We start from the raw sequence: 23,115 nt of genomic DNA on the forward strand, positions 1-23,115 counted from the left end.
AAGTTCTGTCTAGAAAGACAATTGTTGTAACTTTTATAAAGTACACCATTTTTTGGTTTTACAAATATTCTGTCCTGTTGTTTAGGACGTACTTTTGCATGACAATAAAAGTTCGGTTGAACTATTTTGATTGTATTTTTTAATACAACATTGGCCTCGATTCATAAAGCATTCCCGCATTCGGAAATGCAAAAAAACGCTCACTTTACCGACCACACACCAAAATATGCATTCATAAAGGCTTTTTCCGCATGAAAAGCCGACATTTGCGAGCAGAGTGATCAATCACCGCCTTGCGCGGTGATTATCACAGCAACAGTAACAAATGTCAATTCATAAAGATTAGAGGTAGCGGTATGCGGACGGGTATTACCGCTACCTCTGATGTGGCGAGAAGCGTGCGGAATCCATTGCAGTGAATGGGACAGACCTCCCAAGCAGCTGCAGAGAGAACACCGCACGGAGGGATTCCGCCTGCTTCCCCTGTTTCCGCACGTCTCCCGACAGCCTAACGCCTGCCTACAGCGGAGTATCTCCGCACGTATATCACAAGTAGCTAAATTTTTATGAATTACCACCCTGAAGGCGGAAATACCGACAGCGGTGTTTCCCCGCTCGACTTTCCCCGCTCGCAGGCAGTTTTATGAATCGAGGCCATTATGTTAGAGATAAGAATGCACTGCTTACCAATGTTCACTACAGTGAACAAAAATAGGCCACATACTATTGTACATATGTGTTTGGCTAACAGTACCTTACACTCATTTTGTGTCTTGGGTGTAAAAAGGTAAGTATGTACTACCTGATGTACAGTATTTTAGAAGTAGACATGAAGGATTTGGCAGTGTGTGTGGTGGACTGCATACAATAACGTAAGGGAGGAATGTAATTACCTCAGTAGAGGTAACATGGAAAAATGGTAAGTGTGCAACACATATTTCGGTAGTTAAAATTATTACCTTATAGGCCATCAATCACATACAACAATTAAATGCTCTGAGGGGTGTTCGCTGCACACAGAACTTAGGTATCTGCAGTGAGGTGGGTTTACTGAACACAAAACGTAGGTATATGATTTATAGGTGGAAACAAAACAATGGTCTTCTAACGTCTATTTTAACCACTTGAGGACCCACCCTTTACCCCCCCTTAAGGACCAGCGCTGGTTTGAGTGATCTGTGCTGGGTGGGCTCTGCAGCCCCCAGCACAGATCAGGGTCCAGGCAGGGAGATCAGATTGCCCCCCTTTTTTCCCCCCTATGGGGATGATGTGCTGGGGGGGTCTGATCTCTCCTGCCTGCTGTGGGTGGCGGGGGGGGCACCTCAAAGCCCCCCTCCGCGGCGAAATCCTCCCCCTCCCTCTCCTACCTGGCCCCCTCCTGGAGATCCGGCTGCACAGGACGCTATCCGTCCTGTGCAGCCAGTGACAGGCTGTCTCCTGTCACATGGCGGCGATCCCCGGCCGCTGATTGGCCGGGGATCGCCGATCTGCCTTACGGCGCTGCTGCGCAGCAGCGCCGTACAAATGTAAACAAAGCGGATTATTTCCACTTGTGTTTACATCTAGCCTGCGAGCCGCCATCGGCGGCCCGCAGGCTATTCACGGAGCCCCCCGCCGTGATTTGACAGGAAGCAGCCGCTCGTACGAGCGGCTGCTTCCTGATTAATTAGGCTGCAGCTGGCGACGCAGTACTGCGTCGCTGGTCCTGCAGCTGCCACTTTGCCGACGCACGTTATGAGTGTGCGGTCGGCAAGTGGTTAAGTGAGTCATACAGGCATATTTTTTGATATAAAGTACAATAAAAGTAAAAAAAAAAAATCTATGTTAAAAAAAACAGACCAAGTTTTCTGATACGGAGTATTTTTAGTGACAAAAATGAAACCGAGACACAATCTCAAGATAAACACCTTAAAATACAACTCCCCAGTGACACAGATTACGTAAACATCAATATCTGTAAAATCCTATCACATAACAAAACAATTCACAGAGAAGACATGAAGGGCCAGGTATAGTAATTTAGTAATAGTGCCAATAAGTATTTAATTACTTGCACTCAAATAAAGCATGCTCAGCAAGGCAAATTTTCATGACTTATACCAATCTCTCCATAGATTTATTATGACCGAAAAAAGATAATCTGCAAGGCTATCTCGCATTTGTATCGCATCATTGTTTGGTCTTGGAGCAGCACGATGAGCTGACAAATTTATTGGGGTGTCCGATTCATCTAGATTCACACCCTCCTTCTCTCTGACATAGTTGTGCAAGATGCACGCTGCTTTTATCACACACACAGCATTTTTTGGCGCCATGTGCAATGATGTTTGGAAAATACGCCATTTCGCTGCTAGAATTCCAAAAGTACATTCAACCATTCTGCGTGCTCTGCTTAGGCGAGTGTTGAATGTTGCTTTCTTTCCATTCATAGCTCGACTTGAATATGGCCGCATTATGTACGTAGATAGGCCAAAGGCTTCATCCCCAACAAAAAAAAATGGGTAACTTGGAGCACTCATCCCTGGCAATGGTTTTGGGTCAGGCAAGTCTAAACGTCCAGTTTGCACCAATCTTCCAAATTTAGAACGGTTATAAATTGCAGAATCGCAACTGCTGCCGTATGACCCAACATCAATGTACAAGAATTTATAGTCTGCATCAACGATAGCAAGTAAAACAATAGAGAAAAATTTCTTGTAATTGTAGAAATTACTCCCGCTGCAAGGTGGACATACCATTCGGACATGTTTTCCGTCTATTGCACCAACACAATGAGGGAAATTGCATCTTCTCCAATACAAATCAGCCACCTCCATCCATTTCTTTTTATCGGGAAATCTCATAAAGTTGGGTTGCAGCTTCAGCCAAATAACTTTGCACGTACTTAGAACGATGGACTGGATAGTACTTTTACCGAGTCTAAATTCCAGATGTAAGGCACTATACGATTGTCCAGAGGCCAGAAATCTAGGGAAAAGGTAAGTAAATAGATACATTGAATGGAGAGGGTGAGGTATAGGGATACCACATGAGACGATACTGAATAAAGGGAAGCTAAAGGTACACACACAATACTCAATTTGACAGCATATCAAGAGACACAACATACATGCCTCTCTGAGCGAATCTGATCAGAAAGGGATCTTATACATTCATTACATGTAAACTGATTGTGTTTCACTTTCAGCATGAAACAGATCACACTCAGTTGCATTGCTGCTGTTCCCTCCTCCACCCTGCATACATTACTTGCTCCGGCACACGCAAGTCACACTGTGTATGCTGTTCGCTTCTCCGCTGCAGCATCCACACCTGTGTCATCACATACTTTTACTGCTAAGGAAGTTTCACAAATACAGGGTGCAGTATTGTCCAACTACTGTACAACAGCAGCAAAATCCTTAGGTGTATGGGCCCCTTACAGGGAACCAGAGACGTTGGTGGAAAGCTTTTATACATACCTGGCCATTCCTCCAGCCTCGTATGCACAGATAGCTCCCATGCTGGCGACCACCGCTGCCTGGATCCGTCTGCACCGTGTGCCGTCATTACCGCCGGTCGCCCAGCACACGCGGAGAATTGTCCGCATCACAGGGGCCTCCTTCCAAATACGTACTCGTGATACCGCATACTGGACAGCCGTATGAATATGGAGGTAGCCCCTGTGATGCCGACAATTGGCCGCATCTGCCGGAAGTGACGGGACCCGGTACCAGCGATAGAGGAAGCGGAATATGGTGGCGTGGGAGCGATCCATGCTTATGGGGCTGGAAGAAACCCCAGGTATGTATAAAAGCTTATTCTATTTATAATGACCATTCGTCTATGGTTCCCTTTAATAGTGAATATTACTATAAATGTTTACAAATGGTGGCTGGTGCAAACCACATTAATACAAGGATGTGCAGGATTGCAGTAGCATTACCAAATGCTAGGAGGAATTACTGGACTTATGTTTATGTACAAATGTGAAAATGACCCAAAGTTTCCAGAAGCCGCAATTTCAAGAACACAGGTACTACAACATCCGTTGCACACAAACCTGTACTGCCCATGTAGTGCCGATGTTATTCAGCCTCAAGTGCGCCTCACAATGACTGAACAGTACACTGTGGAACACGTACCTGTGATTGACACCGCCTATTGTGCAGATTCAGTACAGCCCTACCTGCAAGTCAGCAGCATAACATACATGGTGAAGGGGAGGAACTAGCGTACAAGGGATGATTGCACAGCTGTGAAAAGGGACATGCTGGAATAGTGACCCTGGAGGAATGTACAGGTAAGTAAAATTGATTGTATATCTGCCTTGATAAATCATTTCCATTTACAGCATGAATACTGACACCAGACATGCAAGTGGAATAATAAGAGGGGGAAGTGGATACAAATTTTTATACTATCACATTTTTTTGTGTTTGTGGGGAGGAGGCGGGGGAGGGGCCTTCATACATTATATGATAAAGAAGGAAACATTTCATGAACACACCATGAGAGGGTATAAAAAAAACTTGACGAAATGATGAGAAAGCAATACACAAACATAGTGAAGTAGGTGAGTAGTAATGTCTCATACACAAGGAGGATGCAAGGAAGGAATAACTTGGGTTATTTACCTTAAAGTCACCAAAAGTCGTTCACATGGAGGAACTGCTCGCCGGAAATGGGTATCCTCACGTTGAAGCTCAGGAGATAGCTCTTGCAAAAGTTCATCAAAACTACAAACATAGCACAATTGCTTATTTTGTGTTACATACAATTGCAGCCGACATACAGAAAGAAATAGAAATGATAACAATCTTACCTCACAATAGACATGCGGGCATAACTAAAAAATTTATCTGGGTGCTTGCGCAAATCATTGTACAATGTCCAAAATTGGCCCTTCTCTCTCCTCTCCGTCAATAAAGGGTGTACCCAGTACCTCCTGTGCTTTGCTTGTTTCCTGGTAACAATCGCAATGATAATAATCAAAGCTAAACCTGCTAAAAAATACATTTTCTCGCTCACCACACACCAGCAAACTCCTTTCCCCTTGACAACACCTTCACAACCCACACCCAGGAAATGACATCACCACCTACAATGCAAAAAAAAAAACTTTACAAACTACTTCCCCTTTAATCAAAAACGCTTGGTTTTCTCTGGGAAAAAAACGCATAGAAAAAACGCATACAAACGCATCACTAACGCGTACAAACGCATGCGTTTTTATACATGCGTTTTCTGTGCTCTTTCCATGCGTTCCAAAACGCAGAATATGTGAACAGTTGTTTTCGTACAGATTTGGTCTGAGGAGAATAATTTTAGTACAAAGAGGCCTGATGAAGGGCAGGCATTGTCCAAAACAAAACTAGTGTTGTTGCCTAGAAACACAGTATATACTTATTACTCCAAGTCAGACAGTACAATTTTATTGGCCTCATGAAGAAGTTATTGTTTTGCTGTACGATATTTGTATATTTTGAATTTATTTTTTGAAATTAAAAAGGGAAATTATTTTGTCTCCTTGTGCAATAAAGATTTTTTTAATGTATAATTTTTATTTTGAAAAAGATGCTCGAGTACAGACACTTCAAAAAGAAGAATCAAAACCTCGTACAAAAAAAAAAATCCAAAAACATGGCATACAATGAGAAATGATTACCATATAAAGCTGAAGAATGCATCTTTAGCCTCTATGCAGTAGAGTCAAAAAGGAGTGATCCTTTTAGCGCTATCTAGAATTTTCAATATATTTAACAAAACATCTGAACACATACCATATATACTCGCTTATAAGCAGACCCGTGTATAAGCCGACCCCCTAACTTTTACATAGAAAACCATGAAAAAATGATTGACCCGAGTATAAGCCGAGGGTAGGAAATGCTGTATTGGTGCAGCTGGAAATGATAATCCAAGACTCAGAAAAATGTTAAGAGTGCTCCACTGTGCTGCATTTGTTGCTTTGGCAGAAGCTGAGGGAAGAGGGTGCATTTATGGACTTCAGGATAGTCATTAGTGCCTCCCCCTCCTGATGCAGCCCTCACTACAATATATGGTAAAAGAAAATGCTATGCTTTGAAGGCTGCACGACCCTCCAGGTAGTGACCTCCGAGTGCAGCACCCATCACAGCAGGGGTGTTGCTAGCCCTACAGATCAGTGGCATGTGCCCCGATCTAATCTAGGGTGCCCCGGATGTCCCCAGGTCAGCTGTGGTGCCTCAATGGTGGGTATGCTGGGTACTGTGGTGCCTCTATGTGGGCATATTGGGTGATGTGGTGCCATGCTGGGTGCTGTGATGCCTGTATGGGGGCATGCTGGGAAATGTATTGTCTCAATGGGAGGCCCAATGGAGCAAGGGAGGGGGTCCACTAGAAGGTCAGGGAATGTTTTGGGCTAACTGCCAGATAACCCACTTGACAGCAGACCAGCCTGTCCAGCAGAAAGCCAGACCAGCCAGCACAGAAGCCAGGTAACTCTGCCTAGTTATGTTTAAGTGATACTGCCTATTTATGGGATATGCTGCATTTTGTATTAATGGAGAGGGCGGCTTCATCCAACATTTTGCTGGGCAGGCCTACTTAGACTGCTGTTACGTTCATGTAAATTTGGCTCCACCCACACCCACATTCTGGTGCATGGCTACACCCATTTTCCGGCTGGAGTGCCCAAACTTGCCCTGGATCTCTGAGGATCCTAACAACAACCCTGCATCATAGTGTAAAAGAAAAAGCTATCTGCTGCCTGCCATGCCCCCTTCTCCCCCACTCCTGTGCTCAGTGCTGCAGGTACAATCAGGTAGTTGTGTTACCCTCCAGCATGCCACCAAAGAAGAATGTTTGGCAGCTTTGAAGCCTCTCCCCTCGAGTGTCTCCGCAGACTTATGCAAAATGGCGTGGTTTCTTTTGCTTACCACATGCACAATCAGGTGGCCATGTTACCCCCCAGCGTGCCAACAATGATGTCTGGCAGCTTTGAAGTGTGCGTTTGTGTCCCTCTGTCCCCCCTGGTCTTTCCGCAGGCATAGCAGAGTGGTGCGGCTTCTTACCTCCGGGCCGCCGCCGAGACTCCTCCATAACTGAAGTCCATAGCAGTCTCGTTGCAATTTGGTCTTAGGACAAAGGGAAGTGGCCCTAAGGTAGCGCAGATGCTTGTCGGAACAAATGAGTTTTTAGAGAGCGTTTAAAGGTAACAAAGGTTGCCGAGTGATGGATGTGTTCCAGAGGAGGGGTGAAGCGTGTGCAAAATCTTGTAAACATGAAGAGGAAATTCTAGAGGAGGACAACAGAAGATCACGAGCAGATCTGAGATTACGATTGGGTTGGTATCTGGGTATTAGTGAGGATATGTACCCGCCACCGACGTCATGCGTAGTCCCGAACCTCCCCATAGAGAAGACCAGAGCTGTGCGGGGAGGCTGCGGCAATCGCTGGATAGAGGCTTGGTATGTATATAGCGGCTGGATCATGGGGATCGGGGGCAATTGGGGTGGTGGACAGACACCTCTAGTACCGGTAGCTAGCCTAGCGCTAGCTAACATGTAGTAAAGACACTAAACCTAATAGATTTATACTGGGGAACTCCTGAGGCTAGCAAAGCCTCTTGAGTGCCATGCCCAACAGGCTCAGGAGGGTTAAAGGGGCACTTCAGCGAAAAACTGTAAAATTTAAAATATGTGCAAACATATACAAATAAAAAGTACATTTTTTCCAGAGTAAAATGAGCCATAAATTACCTTTCTCCTATAATGCTGTCACTTACAGTAGGTAGTAGAAATATGACAGAAGTGACAGGTTTTGAACTAGTCCATCTCTTCATGGGGGATTCTCAGCAAGCCTTTTATTCTTTATAAAGATATTCCTGAAAAAGGATTTAAACAATGATGCTGGCCAGCTTCCCTGCTCGCTACACAGTTTTTTGGCAGTTGGACAGAGCAACTGCCATTCACTAAGTGCTTTTGAAAATACATATATATCCCTGAGAATCCCCTATAAAGAGATGGATTAGTCCAAATCCTGTCACTTCTATCAGATTTCTACTACCTACTGTAAGTGACAACAACATAGGAGAAAAGTAATTTATGGCTCATTTTACTCTGGAAAAAAACGTACTTCTTATTTGTCTGTTTGCACATATTTAAAATTTTACAGTTTTTCGCTGTAGTGCCCCTTTAAGTGTTCTTTTGGGTGTAGTGCACTACATCCTATTAAGGATAATGTTTGTCTTTCCAGTTGAAAGGACTTTTTCCCAATTACTATATATCAGACTGATATATAGTAATTGGGAAAAAGACATATGACTATGGCAAATATTAGGTTGAGAGCTCCTCTAAGGTACAGTTAGTGACATGAATGCATTACAGAATATCACAGTGCCATACAAATGCATAAATACTACTGAAAAGTTGTCTGTTCCATCTGCCAAGTTGTTTCGGTTACCAGCTAAGCTAATGATGCACCTTTGCTCTGTGCTATATTAAGCAGTCACCCATGGAATAAAAGTGTCACATAACTGTACAAGGACATGCCTATGTACATACCTGAGGTGGCTTAATTGCTATGCTGAGGCCACTCTGTGTGGAAACAGGTTTTTTTTATGTCTGTTTTGCTAAGTTATTCGAGTTTTATGAAGGCAATATGGAAAGTGGCACCTCACCTGGTGACCCAGAATATATTGGCGTAAAAAAATGCAGATGAATTTTGTTGTTCACAAGCACTAATGATCTAGGTCCTCATCATTTTTGGCCTTTTTCTATCTTCACAGTTGGGTTGATGATGTTGTGTCAGTTGCCACGGTAATGTTATGTGGAATCTGATGATTGGTCACCCCTATATCACTGAGATAGTCTGCTGTTTGCTGGAACCTAATGTATATCTGTTTGATACTTCCTTATCTGGAGTAGAGAAAACAGTTTGTCGATTTATTTTTAGCTCTATACCTCATAAGGGGCCAATGTACCTGGTGTATACAAACTGTGGAAAGGATGAGTGGAGCAGTTAATAGTTGTGCAGTAAAAAATGGGTGCCCACTAAATAGCAGGAGCTGGGGCCGCCCGCTATGGGAGCTGTGGCTATAAATAGCACGGGATTTGTAGCTGCTCCCATAGCAGTTCCCATAGCGGGTGGCTGATTTTTGGCTGCAGGAGGTTAGTTGTTGGGGATGGGGCAGGCTATTTTTTACTAGCAGGGGTAGGTTGTTAGTTGCCTGGTGGGATGGTTATTAGTTGCTTGAGGGGGGTAGGTTGTTCGTTGCCTGAGATATAGGTTGTTAGTTGCCCTGGGGGAGGGGGGGGGAAGGGTTCTGTGTGAGAGTAGGGGAGAAGTTGCAAATATTGCCGATATTTCACTATCTCAATCAGGTTGTAGAATATTGGTAAATTTACCGATATTCTACTACCGCAATTCATCTTTTATGTTTAAAGCCGCCCGTGCCTATTGCCTAACTTAGCGTACAGCATTTCAAATGTATGCAGGGTGAGACCAGATTACCACATGATGGCCCAGCTGTGCAATTATGGATTAGTTCTCAAATGTGTTAATCATATATAAAATAATTTAGTTGGGACCGTCACAAAAATCAAGCCTCTTTGTTTTCCTCTAGTTAATATACACATCAGGACCAGAGGCCATGATTAGCCATTTTCTCATGTATATGGAGGAATTGTGCTTTCCTGGGCATCACTGTACAATATCATTGGTTATTTATACTCAGCAGAAATACACAATGGCCCATACGCAATTCACTTTTTCTCCCGCGCTTTCGCCTAGGAGATAATTCTACACCTTTTTAAAACAACATTTCAGCACTGCGATTGAAAAAGTACCAAACATTAGGTGAATAAGTACTATCAAAATTATTCTGGGCAGGGGTGTTGCCAGCCACAAAGATCAGTGGCACGTGCCACGGATCTCTTCTGGGGTGCCCCGGATAGCCTCCAGGCAGAGTCAGGCTGCGGGCGGCAGGACTCACCTCTGGCTGTTTGGTCTGCAGATTCTGCAGACATCTTTTGGAGCCTCTATGGGGGAATGCTGGGTGCTGTGGTGCTTTTATGGGGGCATGCAGGGAGCTCAATGGGAGGCCCGCTGGAGCATGGGAGGGGGTCCACTAGAAGGTCAGGTAATGCTATGGGGGGAACTGCCAGATAACCAGGCCAACCCACACAGCAGAAAGCTAGTAGTGCCAGGTAACTGCCTAGTTATGTTTAAGTGGCACTGCCAAAGTGATATGTGTATTAATGGAGAGGGGGGCTTCAGGCAACATTTTGCTGGGCAGGCCTACTTAGATCGCTGTTAAAGAGAAACTCCGACCAAGAATTGAACTTTATCCCAATCAGTAGCTGATACCCCCTTTTACATGAGAAATCTATTCCTTTTCACAAACAGATTATCAGGGGGCGCTGAATGACTTACATTGTGGTGAAACCCCTCCCACAAGAAGCTCTGAGTACCGAGGTACTTCTGGCAGTTTCCGGTCTGTGAACCTTATTGCATTGTGGGAAATAGCTGTATACAGCTGTTTCCAACTGCCAAAACAGCATGCAGCAGCTACATCACCTGCCAACAGTAAAAATGTCACCATGTAATAAATGTCAGAATATAAATCAGGGATTTAAAATATTTTACAATGGGCAAACACTGACAATCATTTATACATAATTATTGTAAAAATTAAGTACTTTTTTTTAATTACATTTTTTTCACTGGAGTTCCTCTTTAAGTTCAGATAAATGTGGCTCCACTCATGATCACACCCACATTATGGTGTGTGGCCACACCCATTTTTTGTCTGTAGTGCAAAAAAGTGCCCCGGATATCTTAGGATCATACTAACACCCCTGATTCTGGGTATTTTCTTGCTTGCTGGTGGTTTAAAAAGCATTTTATTTGGTAAATTGTGAAAATCTCACCTAGGAGAATAGTCCTGATTAAATGATTTTATATATGATTATTATTGATACATTTGAGAACTCATCCCTAATGGCACAGCCGTACCACAGAGATTTGCAACAGCTTCAATACACCAGGTGCACTGTCCTCTCATGAGGTAAATAGCTAAAAATATATCCATGCACGATCGTTTTCTCTACTCCAGATAAGGAAATATCGCACACAAATAAGCATTACGTTCCACCAAACAGCAGACCATCACAGTGATATGGGCTGACCAATCAGCTTCCACATAACATTACCGTGGCAACTAGCAACTATCAACCTAACTATCTGAAGAAGGCCAAAAATGATGAGGACCTAGATTAGTGCTTTTGAACAACAAAATTCATCTGCATCTTTTTACGCCAATATATTCTGGGTCACCAGGTGAGGTGCCACTTTTCAGATTGCCTTCATAAAAGATGAATTACTTAGCAACAGAAAGAATGAAAACCTGTTTGCACACAGAGTGGCTAATAATTTAGGGCCAAAACCTCTGATGTTAAAGGGACACTTAAGTCAAACAAAAAAAATGAGTTTTACTCACCTGGGGCTTCCAATAGCCCCCTGCAGCTGTCCGGTGCCCTCACCGTCTCCCTCCGATCCCCCTGGCCCCACCGGCAGCCACTTCCTGTTTCGGTGACAGGAGCTGACAGGCTGGGGACGCGAGTAATACTTCGCGTTCCTGGCCACAATAGCGCCATCTATGCTGCTATAGCATATATCATATACCATATAGCAGCATAGAGGGTGCTAATGTGTCTGGGAATGTCAAGAATCACTCGCGTCCCCAGCCTGTCAGCTCCTGTCACCGAAACAGGAAGTGGCTGCCGGCGGGGCCAGGAGGATCGGAGGGAGACGGTGAGGGCACCGGACAGCTGCAGGGGGCTATTGGAAGCCTAAGGTGAGTAAAACTCTTTTTTTTGTTTGACTTAAGTGTCCCTTTAAGCATTGACTCAAGCCTTATTTACACACTAAACTCAGGCAGGTGCTGCTGAGAATCTGGTGTGTACTGCCACCCTGATATATTGCCGAACGATCCAAAGTGCTGGATCATCTGGGATGAGTGCATTGTTCCCTCATCCTGCCCATCAGAAACTGTTCCACGGTTCACCACATGATTGTCCCCCCCCCCCCCACCCCCCCCATCCATAGCAACAGAAAGCACTGCTTGGTCATAGCCCATCAATGCACCTGTAAAGCACTCAGTCCCAGAACTGTCCCGTCACCGGGCCCGCTCTCTCCTCCTATCACCACCGCCAGGTTCACGTCCTGTCTCCATGATTACATGACGACGCCTAATGATGTCAGCTGTGCCGCCGGAAGTAACCGTGTTGATAAGACGCGGTGAGAGGAGAAGAGTGTGGGGAGAGCAGGAGAGCCCGACGAATCCACGCTAGAACAGGGTTACGTAAGTCTTTAACAATCTGGCAACCTATACTGCAAGCTCCTTTAGCTCGCTACCTATACTGGGGCACCACCTGTACCTGGCAACCTATACTGCAGCACTTCTAACTCACTACCTATACTGGGGTACCACCTGTACCTGGAAACTATACTGCAGCACCTTTAGCTCATTACCTATACTGGGGCACCACCTGTACCTGGCAACCTATACCTGGATACCTTTCAGTTGCATAACTAAGGAGCTTGGGGCCCAGGTGCGAGTTTTACATGGGGCACCAAGCACTCTATTGATATCTAGCACCAAAACCTATCAAAGGCAGTTGCCGTTTCAGAGAGCTGCATTTAGAGTAAGCAAACAGTTTGTTAAGGATTACCATTATTCAAAGCACATAGAGGTGTTCATTTCCAGCATAACACCAATAAAAAGCTAATAAGATGGATGAAGAAGAGCCCCTAGTGGACCCCGATGCGGTCGCAACCTCTGCAACCCCTATTGCTACACCACTTATACCTATACAGGGAGTACCTCTGCCTGGCTACCTATACTGGGGGACCGATACCTGGATACCTATAGGGGGGCACCTATACATGGCTAGGACAGAGGTACAAGAGCTGACACAAAGGGGGACAAGAGGGGCACAAAAGAGGCACAAGGGGTGGAAAGAGGCACAGAGAAAACAGAGATAAGACGGGCCATGAGGTGACACAGAGGGGGACAAGGGAGGCAAAAACAGGTGACAGAGGGGGAGAAAAGGGACACAGGGAGAAGAGTGGGGGACCATAGAGAATGGATTCAGGTTAAGTGGACATACAGGCCCTATCTCATTTGTTAACCTGGAGGACTACCTGTATTTTGCTAATATTTCGATCCACACTCATGCCATCGCCATGCCCACTTCATTGGTGGGGCCACGCCTATTTTTCAACACGACACTTCGCACACCGCTCCCTTCGGGGGGGGGGGGGGGGACGGGACTCATATTATGGGCTGCATGGGGCCTCCAAAAACTTAGTCTGGGGCACATCTGGCTACTATACTGGTGTGGGAAGGAGCACATTTAATGTGGGGTCCAAATTCTGCATTACGGCGCTGAGGGCTATAGCTACGTCATTGCCACACAAGTCTCCATGCACAATGCTTATCGATAATCTAGTTTTCTTATACATGATGCACAGTATAAGAACACAGTCCTCTATGAAGAGCTGGATTTCAGGAAGTTTAAAAATAGCTCTTTTTGTGCATTATACTATAGAGTAAGGTATACTTTAGGGAATCTATATTCCACCTACTGATTACATTACACTGTAGTATATACACAGGGACCTGACGCCCCTTTCTGTGTGGCTCCCTGATCTGATACCTCCTAATTAACTGTCAGTATGTTGAGGATAGGAGGGAGGAGATGAGAGATGTTATTGATCAGTATGGACCCCTGGCTGCTAGCCTGCGGGGGTCTGGAGGTGACAGGGGCTGTTACTCAATCCTTTTGTCTATCGCTCTTTCATGTGTGCTGGAAATGATGACAACAGGCAGCAGAGAAACACTGATCTGCACTTCAGTCCTCTGTACACCGCGGATAATGGCATGTAGCATGTTGTAGAGCTTGCTGCGGAAATACGATGTCAGCAGGATTGGCTATTCAATTATAGATGGGTGCATCGACAAGCATGCTTACACTGTCCAACACTGCATAAACAGAAGCCATCTTCTCATGTGAACATAGTGATAAGCTAAAAATAACATCCAGCATTCTGATTTTATTTTCATGGGTTGGAGCTAGAGCTAAGCTACGTACACAGAAGATAAAAATTGTCGCTAGGCCATTCTGTGAGAGTTCGCTCTCAATCATTCATAAAATTACACTGACCGACGTACAACGATGGTAAGAAACAAGTGTGTACACATACCTCACAACTTTTTGAGATAAGAAAAAGGGACACTTAGGCCACACCCCTAATCATGCCCCTGGCACATCCCTAGTCACGCATACCATAAAGATTTCCTAAGAAAAAATATGTTTTATAATTCAAATTACGCTGGTTCTTTCTTATCCTGGTTCATAATTATCATTCAGATTAACATTTAAAAATAAGAAATATATCAATTTAAAGTGGACCCGTACTGCACAGGACAGAAGGAAAACAGATATGTACCCTGTATGAATTTAAAGAGAACCAGAGATGAAGCACCCTCATGTATTTTATTACATTTATCAGTGGGAACATGACAGTAAACACCTACCCTGCTTTTAGTTTCATTGTTATCTGCTTAATTAGTCTATTAGCAACTGTGATAAGAATCCACCGACAATTCAGTCGAGGTTTGACCTGGAATCATTATAGCTGAGTCACTCTTCTGTGAAGTCCTTTCAAGCCCAAGCCTTCCCCCTCCTGGCTTAGATCTTCTGCTTTGCATACTGAGAGCTGTGATGACTGGGAGGGGGCTGCTCCTGAGAGAGAAGCTCTGTGGCTGTAATATGATCCCTGTGTGCTCTGTGTGCACTAGATTCTCATAGGAATGAAAATGCAGTTATTTTCAGTGACACTTCCTACAGGCAGATCATACCAATATGAAAGCACATAGATGAAAGGCTGCATTTAGCCTAGATAGCAGCCTAGTCTCATATAGCCTAGACAGCACATCCAGAACACCTCATAACCTGGAAGCAGAAGTGATATGAGCCGGCGGCCATATTTGATTTTTCCTGGAGCAATAATGGATAAAAAACACTAAAAAAGGCACACCAGAGCGGCAAAATTATCAGGTAGAGCATTTATTCTTTACAAGCTATCAACTGATATGTTTATTTTGTGTGAAACGTTCATCTCTGGTTCCCTTTAAAGAATTTAGGCCTCGATTCATCAAGACTTATTGAATTAATTACTGACAGCTTGGTAAAATACCGAACTCGATAAGTTGAATTCAGGATTCATTAAAGTTATCTACAGCTGTTAGCGAGCATTCGGTAATCGGCAATGATGCGATAAAACGGAAGAAAGTGCAATTCATGAAAATGAAAGTGGGCGTGGTTTAGCGTTACAGTTAGGATTAGTTATCTCCTTCACTGCTCTGTGGTTATTCCTGTCAGATCATTGCTGACAGAGAAGATGGAGCCATGTGAAGTGATTATGTATCAGCTGAGAGTGATTCCAAGGCGCAGAAGAGCAAGAATAAGGTCTAGAACCATATCAATTTGTAAGAGAATGGATTTATTTTCTATACCAGGACATCTGCATTTCTCTTGAATCATCTTGTAAGAGAACACAGGCATTGCCAGGGTTAACTAAATTGCTAGCTGCACTACATGTTTTCAGAAAAGGCTCCTATCAAGCCGTAGCTGGTGAAATTGTGGGATTGTCCTAAGCCACTTCCAGAATCCTGGTCCAGGTGTTAAGCCCTATTCGGAATGTTGCTACGTGGTGTTCAAAGGACTGCCTTTTTACCCACAATTCCAAGGGAATCTTGTGGCCTTGTGTTAAATTACCGCTGTAAAATGGAAATATCGACACGTTAGAATGGTTACCGAATTGTTATCGATATTTTATCGAATTCACATCGAATGCGGAAAAACCTTGATGACTACAACTAGAAATCTATAAACTTCGAATTTGGTAATTTAACAAACTGGAAAAAGTTATCTCAAAGACAATGATGAATCGAGGCCTTTGCCTGTTAAAAAAACAAAAAACCAGATACTCACCTAAGGAGAGGGAAGATCTGGGGCTTGTAGAGCCTTCCCAGTCATCTCATGTCTTCCTCGTTAGTCTATGACCCATGGATCATAGCCTGCTCTCTTCTGTGTTGGGTGCCCTCCCTTGCGCACTCACAGTACACAGCAGCCTGCCTTCGGAAGCCTCCCACGGTGGGAAATTTGAACCGGGTATCCAGCGCTGGGACGCGGGAACTGTGAGGAGAATGGGAAGGCTCTGTAGGACCCAGAGCCTTCCCCCCTTCTTAGGTATTTTTTATTCTATTCAAACTTTCAGACTTGCTTTAAAGGATACCCGAACTGAAATGTGACATAATGAGATAGACATGTGTATGTACAGTGCCTAGCACACAAATAACTATGCTGTGTTCCTATTTTTCTTTCTCTGCCTGAAAGAGTTAAATATCAGGTATGTAAGTGGCTGACTCAGTCCTACCTCAGACAGGAAGTGACTACAGTGTGACCCTCACTGATAAGAAATTCCCCTTTTTTTTTTACCTGTTTCTTGCTCTCATTAGCCATTTTCTGCTAGGAAAGTGTTTTATAGTTGGAATTTCTTATCATTGAGGGTCACACTGTAGTCACTTCCTGTCTGAGTCAGGACTGAGTCAGCCACTTACCTTATATTTAACTCTTTCAGGCAGAGAAAGAAAAAAAGGAACACAGCATAGTTATTTGTGTGCTAGGCACTACACATACACATGTATGTGTATGTGTAGTGCCTAGCACACACATATGTCACATTTCAGTTCGGGTATCCTTTAACAAAGTCTGCTTCCATGAAAGCAGGAAGTAGATACACTGCAGATTTATGGCAAAATTTGTATCAGCTGTAACAAAAATGTTTTTCTTTAAAGGTTATTATGCTGTTATCTTTTAGAGCAGAGGAAGTTCTGAGTTTAGGCCCGCTTTAATGGATTCTAAACACATTTTTCAGGGAATAAAACTATTTACACAGATCTGCACATCAGTCCAGAACAAGGGACAAATAAAGAAGGACAGAGGGATTGGGTTCCCAAAGAGGGACTGTCCCCCCAAAAGAGGGACAGTTGGGAGCTATGGTGTACAGGTTATTGAATGATAATGATTATAATGTGGCAAGCACATGTGCTAATCAGTTCAATTACTTGCTTACATCATTTCCTCCTCCTGCAACAATCATGTCCAGGACAGGGGCATTCCTACCATTGGGCGGCAGGGGGCGTGGCACACCGGGTGACTGACAGGGAGGGGGTGTCACCAAGACTCCCCACAGGGGCCATGAGCTGGGAAGCAGCGCAAGGAGGAGAGGAAGCGCGGACAGTGGCGAGGAGGGGGGGCCTGCAACCCAACCTCCCTCACCTGGGTCCCCTTCCTTCTGCGCTCTCTCCCTTCATATATGCGGCACCAAGGAGGTGGGCGGAGAATTACTCACCTGACTTCTGCGTTTCAAGCAGTGTATTGCAGTGTCATAGTCGCCACAGGTCTCCACCTTCAATGCCGCCCACTGTGCTTCCTGATTAGCTGAAGGTCAGTGGGCGGCATTGAAGGTGGCGACCTGTGGGGACGGTGACCCTGCACTCCAGCGCTTGGAACGCAGAAGTCAGGTGAGTAATTCTCCGCCCGCCTGCTTGCCACTGCATATATGGAGGGGGAGAGAGCAGAAGGAGGGGACCGAGGTGAGGGGGGCTCTGGCCCCCTTCCCCGCCACTGTCCGTGCTTCCCATCCTTTTTGTGCTGCTTCTCCCTCCCGGGGCAACTATACTACCTACACTGGGGGCAAGTATACTATCTATACAGGGGCAACTATACTACCTACACTGGGGGCAACTATACTACCTACACTGGGGGCAACTATACTACCTACACTGGGGGCAACTATACTACCTACACTGGGGGCAACTATACTACCTACACTGGGGGCAACTATACTACCTACACTGGGGGCAACTATGCTACCTACACTGGGCGCAACTATGCTACCTACACTGGGCGCAACTATGCTACCTGTTCAGTAAGCCAGCACTAATTCAGTAGGAGACCTTTGGCAAGTCTCCCTTACACTGCTACTGCCAATAGAGCGCGCCCTAGTGGCTGCTGCTCTGCTCTGGCGCTTTGAGTCCGCAAGGAGAAAAGCGCAATATAAATGTTATTTGTCTTGTCTATTTGTCTACCTACACTGGGGGCAACTATGCTACCTACACTGGGCGCAACTATGCTACCTACACTGGGGGCAACTATGCTACCTACACTGGGGGCAACTATGCTACCTACACTGGGGGCAACTATGCTACCTACACTGGGGGCAACTATGCTACCTACACTGGGCGCAACTAGACTATGGAAATCTATACTACCTATACTGGGGGAAACCATAATAGCTACCTATAATGAGGGAAACTATAATAGCTACCTATACTGGGGACAACTTTCTTACATATACTGGGGAAACTATAATTGCTACCCATACTGGGGGAAACTATAATAGCTACCTATACTGGGGGAAACTATGCTACCTACACTGGGGGCAACTATGCTACCTACACTGGGGGCAACTATGCTACCTACACTGGGGGCAACTATGCTACCTACACTGGGGGCAACTATGCTACCTACACTGGGGGCAACTATGCTACCTACACTGGGGGCAACTATACTACCTACACTGGGCGCAACTATGCTACCTACACTGGGCGCAACTATGCTACCTACACTGGGGGCAACTATGCTACCTACACTGGGGGCAACTATACTACCTACACTGGGCGCAACTATGCTACCTACACTGGGGGCAACTATGCTACCTACACTGGGGGCAACTATGCTACCTACACTGGGCACAACTATGCTACCTACACTGGGCGCAACTATGCTACCTACACTGGGGGCAACTATGCTACCTACACTGGGGGCAACTATGCTACCTACACTGGGGGCAACTATACTACCTACACTGGGCGCAACTATGCTACCTACACTGGGCGCAACTATACTATGGAAATCTATACTACCTATACTGGGGGAAACTATAATAGCTACCTATAATGAGGGAAACTATAATAGCTACCTATACTGGGGACAACTTTCTTACATATACTGGGGAAACTATAATTGCTACCCATACTGGGGGAAACTATACTAGCTACCTATACCGGGGACAACTTTATTACATATACTGGGGAAACTATAATTTCTACCTATACTGGGAAACTTATACCAGGCAGTACGTCCCGTAGCACTCTTAGTATGCCTCACTCGCTCTTTTCCTTTTTCTTTGGGGGGGGGGGGGGTGTCTTATAATACTCAACACCGGGTGTCAAATGCCCTAGGTATGCCACTGGTCCACTATTAATCATTCTGGTCAATCTTTTAAAGTGAACCTGAGACGATGGGAATTATGTTTTATATGTACCTGGGCTTCCTCCAGCTCTCTCTGCGCAGATTGCTCCCTCGCAGCCATCCAAAGCCTCCTGGATCGTCCGGCAGTGTACAATCTTCCAGTTGGCCAGGCTGCGCATGCATGGCACGAGCACACAGACGGGGGCGCTTCCACTGCGTAATACTTCTGCACAGTATTACTGTGCAGGCGCAGAACGCTACCGGCCACCGGGAGGGAGATGGGGAGCGCGCTTGGCCGCACTGTGCCGACTGGCCAAAGAGAACAGGGCTCCTACAGGAGGATCCAGGAGACTTTGGACACTGACAAGAGGGCGATCTGCGCAGGGGGGGGGGGGGCTGGAGGAAGCCCTAGGCATGTATAAAACGTGTTTCCCGTCAGGTTCCATACTTACCTGGGGCTTCCTTAAAGGGAACCTGAAGCGAGTAAAATTATTTAAAATAAACACATGACGTAGCTGCAAATGAATATTACATACTAACCTCACTGTCAGTTCCTCTCAGAAGCTCACCATTTTCTTCTTACAGTGATCTCTTCCAGTTCTGACAAGATTTTGCCAGAACTGAAATGTACCAGTTGCTGTCAGTTAGATATCAGCAGCTGTCAGTTAAAACTGAATGTGCAAGGTAATGCCCATGTTTCCCTATGGTTCAAGTGCGTGATATTACAGTTTAACAGTGTGCTGACCAGGCGCTGCTATGAGGTAATGGCCATTTTTAAAATGGAGGACAGAGAGTTCTATTGATAACAGTGGACAAATGGGACGCAGGAGAGGAGAAAGAGGTTGAGGAGTAGACTACACAGGAGGTAAGTATGGTTATTTTGACTTTTTATTTTCAGTTCAGGTTTTCTTTAAGCCCCCTTGAGGCCGCTCGTCCCTTGCCAAATCGCGCTCCTTTGAGCATACGCATCCCAGGCATGCTCCCTGTCAAGCTCCTATCCCTGGGAGTATTCTGCGCCTGCGCAGTAATACTGTGCAATCGCAGTATGCTCCCAGCTGCAGAAGCGTGATGGGGAGTGCACCTGGCTGGGCCGCGCATGCGCGACATTTGTTCCAGAGTAAGATGCATTCTAAATGGTTATCCGCTGTCACAATAGGAAGTACAATTCTGAACTTATCCATTTCCTCACGGGGGATTCTCAGAGTTACTATTGCCCCAACATATCTGATCAGTTTACTTTAGATTTATTTGGGCCAGTTTAATGATCAAAAACCTGATGAGACATGCTGGAAAATGTCCATGCAAAGGGCCTGTGCAGGAGGGGTTGGGTAGGAGAGCAATGGCTTTGTAGCATTGCACTGCCTTGAGCAGCACAACACTTCTGGTTTGATCAGGGCCGGATTTACCATAAGGCACTGTAGGCATGTGCCTACAGGCGCCTGATCATCATCACTCCCCTCCCCAAGTGTCTCCCTCCCTTCTTCCCTATGCAGAGTCCTGGTGAGTGTAAATAAGAGGTTACTTACCCTGCTTTCTCCAATTCACTGATCAGATCTCTCTTCAGTCAGGAGCACCACAAGCAAGTAGCACCAAAATCAAGTAGATTTTGAGATTCTTCTAGGCACCTAATACTTGGGGGCAAGTCTAGATACTTAAAGGGATCCAGAGGTGAGTTCTGCCATATCTATTTCCTTGTAAACCATGCCAGTTGCCAGGCAGTCTTGTTGATCTTCTGGCACTCAGAACATTCCCCAAAAATAAAAATTATTTTTTTTTTAAATATTGTTTCCCACTATCTTTTTAACATATCCTGCAAGTTTGGTGTTGCTAGGATGTAAGGGGCCTTTGCTATTAACTGCTGGGAAATATTTCCCACGATCTGTCATTGACCGGCATTTAAATGTTTAAATCTTTTTGAAAATTCTGGCATTTAACCTCCTGGGGGATACAATAATATCGGCAGGGGGCGGCGCAGCACATTTTTTTTTAATTATAATTTTTTTTAATCATGTAGCTAGCCTAGCGCTAGCTACATGATAGCCGCTGTGCAGCGGCATCCCCCCACCCCCTCCGATCGCCTCCGGCAATCAAAGCAAACAGGAAATCCCGTTCAGAACGGGGATTTCCTGTTTGGCTTCCCCCGTCGCCATGGCGACGATCGGGATGACGTCATCGACGTCGTGACGTCAGAGGGAGTCCCGATTCACCCCTCAGCGCTGCCTGGCACTGATTGGCCAGGCTGCGCACGGGGTCTTGGGGGGGGGGGAGCGGCGCGGCACGGCGGGTAGCGGCGAATCAGCAAAGTGCTAGCTGCGTGCAACAAAAAAAATTATGCAAATCGGCCCACCAGGGCCTGAGAAATCCTCTGTGGCGGCTTACCCCGAGCTCAGCTCGGGATTATCCCCCAGAGGGTTAAGGGGGCTTTGCTATTAACCCTTAAAGTCGGCGGGTTTGGGGTGACGGTAGCTAAATCCGTATTCGTGATCACGGGTTTAACAGCTGAATTCGAAAGTAAAATTTGGATACAATCGAATTCGAATTCGTGATCGGTTTCTTCTGGATTCATAAAAAACTACCCGTGATCACGGGTAAATTCGAATTCGCAAATTCTGAGAGCAACCCTGTGATGAGTCTCGATAGAGTCAGAAGGGTAAGGGCTGCTGTGAGCTGACACAGTCCAATAGCCCGCAAGGCTTTGCAGCCAGCAAGGGCCAGTGATTCAGCTATGAAGAGGCATGGTCAGATTCAGCCTGTCTGTTCATTAATGGAGCAGAGGATTTATTGGCAGACACAGAAGTCAACCTACCTGACTGCTTTTTCTCCAACCCAGGTCAAGTTACGGAATCATGGGATACATTAACAGCTCAGGTAGCTGCCCAAGTTGACCACAAATGATAGGATAGGGCAACTTTCATTCACTGTCTTTACTTAGCTAGTCTGTATCTGGTAAGAGCATTCATTATCTTACTCCATACATGTTTGGCGATGCAGCTCGTTACACTGACAGAGGCTCTCCCTTTCATCCTTTCAGTGGATGACTGCAGCTGTCATTTAGATCCAGCACACATGAGCAAAGGAACAGATCACCATGCACAAAGCGGCAGTCCTGTGACAATCACTGTCTGTTCCTATACTACCAGCACTGTGCATCAGTGACAGCTTCGTGTATCCACATAGAGGACTTAGGTCTTCTATTACTCTAGGAATTCACTGTAAATTTAAAGGAGGCTCTGACTCATAGGCTGCCTATGCTAATACCCGAAAGCCTGATACACACTCAATTATGATTGGTCAATCAATGACCAATTTTACCACCTTTATGTACTAGGAGGACACAGAATAGAGACACCGAGAGCCCAATATAGTGTACTTTGTATGTGGATATGACAAGTATCTATCTATACTCACAAACATGGGTTACCGTCCATGGAACCACTACATCAGCAGGTGAGGAGATTAGACTTGTCCCCACTCAGGATTAAGAAGTCACTCTCTGTAGAGAGGAAATAAGGAGCAACACCCCTCCACCAAGGGTGGACTCAGGAACTGTATAAGCAGACAGAGGCGCCAAAAGCATAGCTCCCAACTGTCCCTCTTTTAGAGGGACAGTCCCTCTTTGGGAACCCATGTCTCCCTGTCACTCTTTCCTCCTCATTTGTCCCTTTTTCAGGACTTTGTCCCTCTTTCTATGTAAATATATACATTTATCTACTAAAAATGTTTGATTGAATCTAAACTTTATTCCCATCCTTTAAATTAATATATT

At 45.3% G+C, this 23,115-nt stretch overlaps 2 long non-coding RNA genes across 2 annotated transcripts in view; both read right to left on the reverse strand.

The window, feature by feature from the left end:
- Window positions 1-23,115, reverse strand: part of LOC137542065 (uncharacterized) — a 170,937-nt gene that overhangs the window by 78,564 nt on the left and 69,258 nt on the right. The gene's annotated exons all lie outside the window — the stretch shown is intronic.
- LOC137540800 (uncharacterized) lies at window positions 2,548-4,890 on the reverse strand. Its single transcript, XR_011025051.1, has 3 exons — window positions 4,805-4,890; window positions 4,617-4,718; window positions 2,548-2,967 (listed from the first exon to the last, which is right to left on the reverse strand). It is a non-coding gene; the product is annotated as an uncharacterized lncRNA (long non-coding RNA).

The sequence above is a fragment of the Hyperolius riggenbachi genome, chromosome 12 (genome assembly GCF_040937935.1).
Source record: "Hyperolius riggenbachi isolate aHypRig1 chromosome 12, aHypRig1.pri, whole genome shotgun sequence".
Taxonomy (NCBI): domain Eukaryota; kingdom Metazoa; phylum Chordata; class Amphibia; order Anura; family Hyperoliidae; genus Hyperolius; species Hyperolius riggenbachi.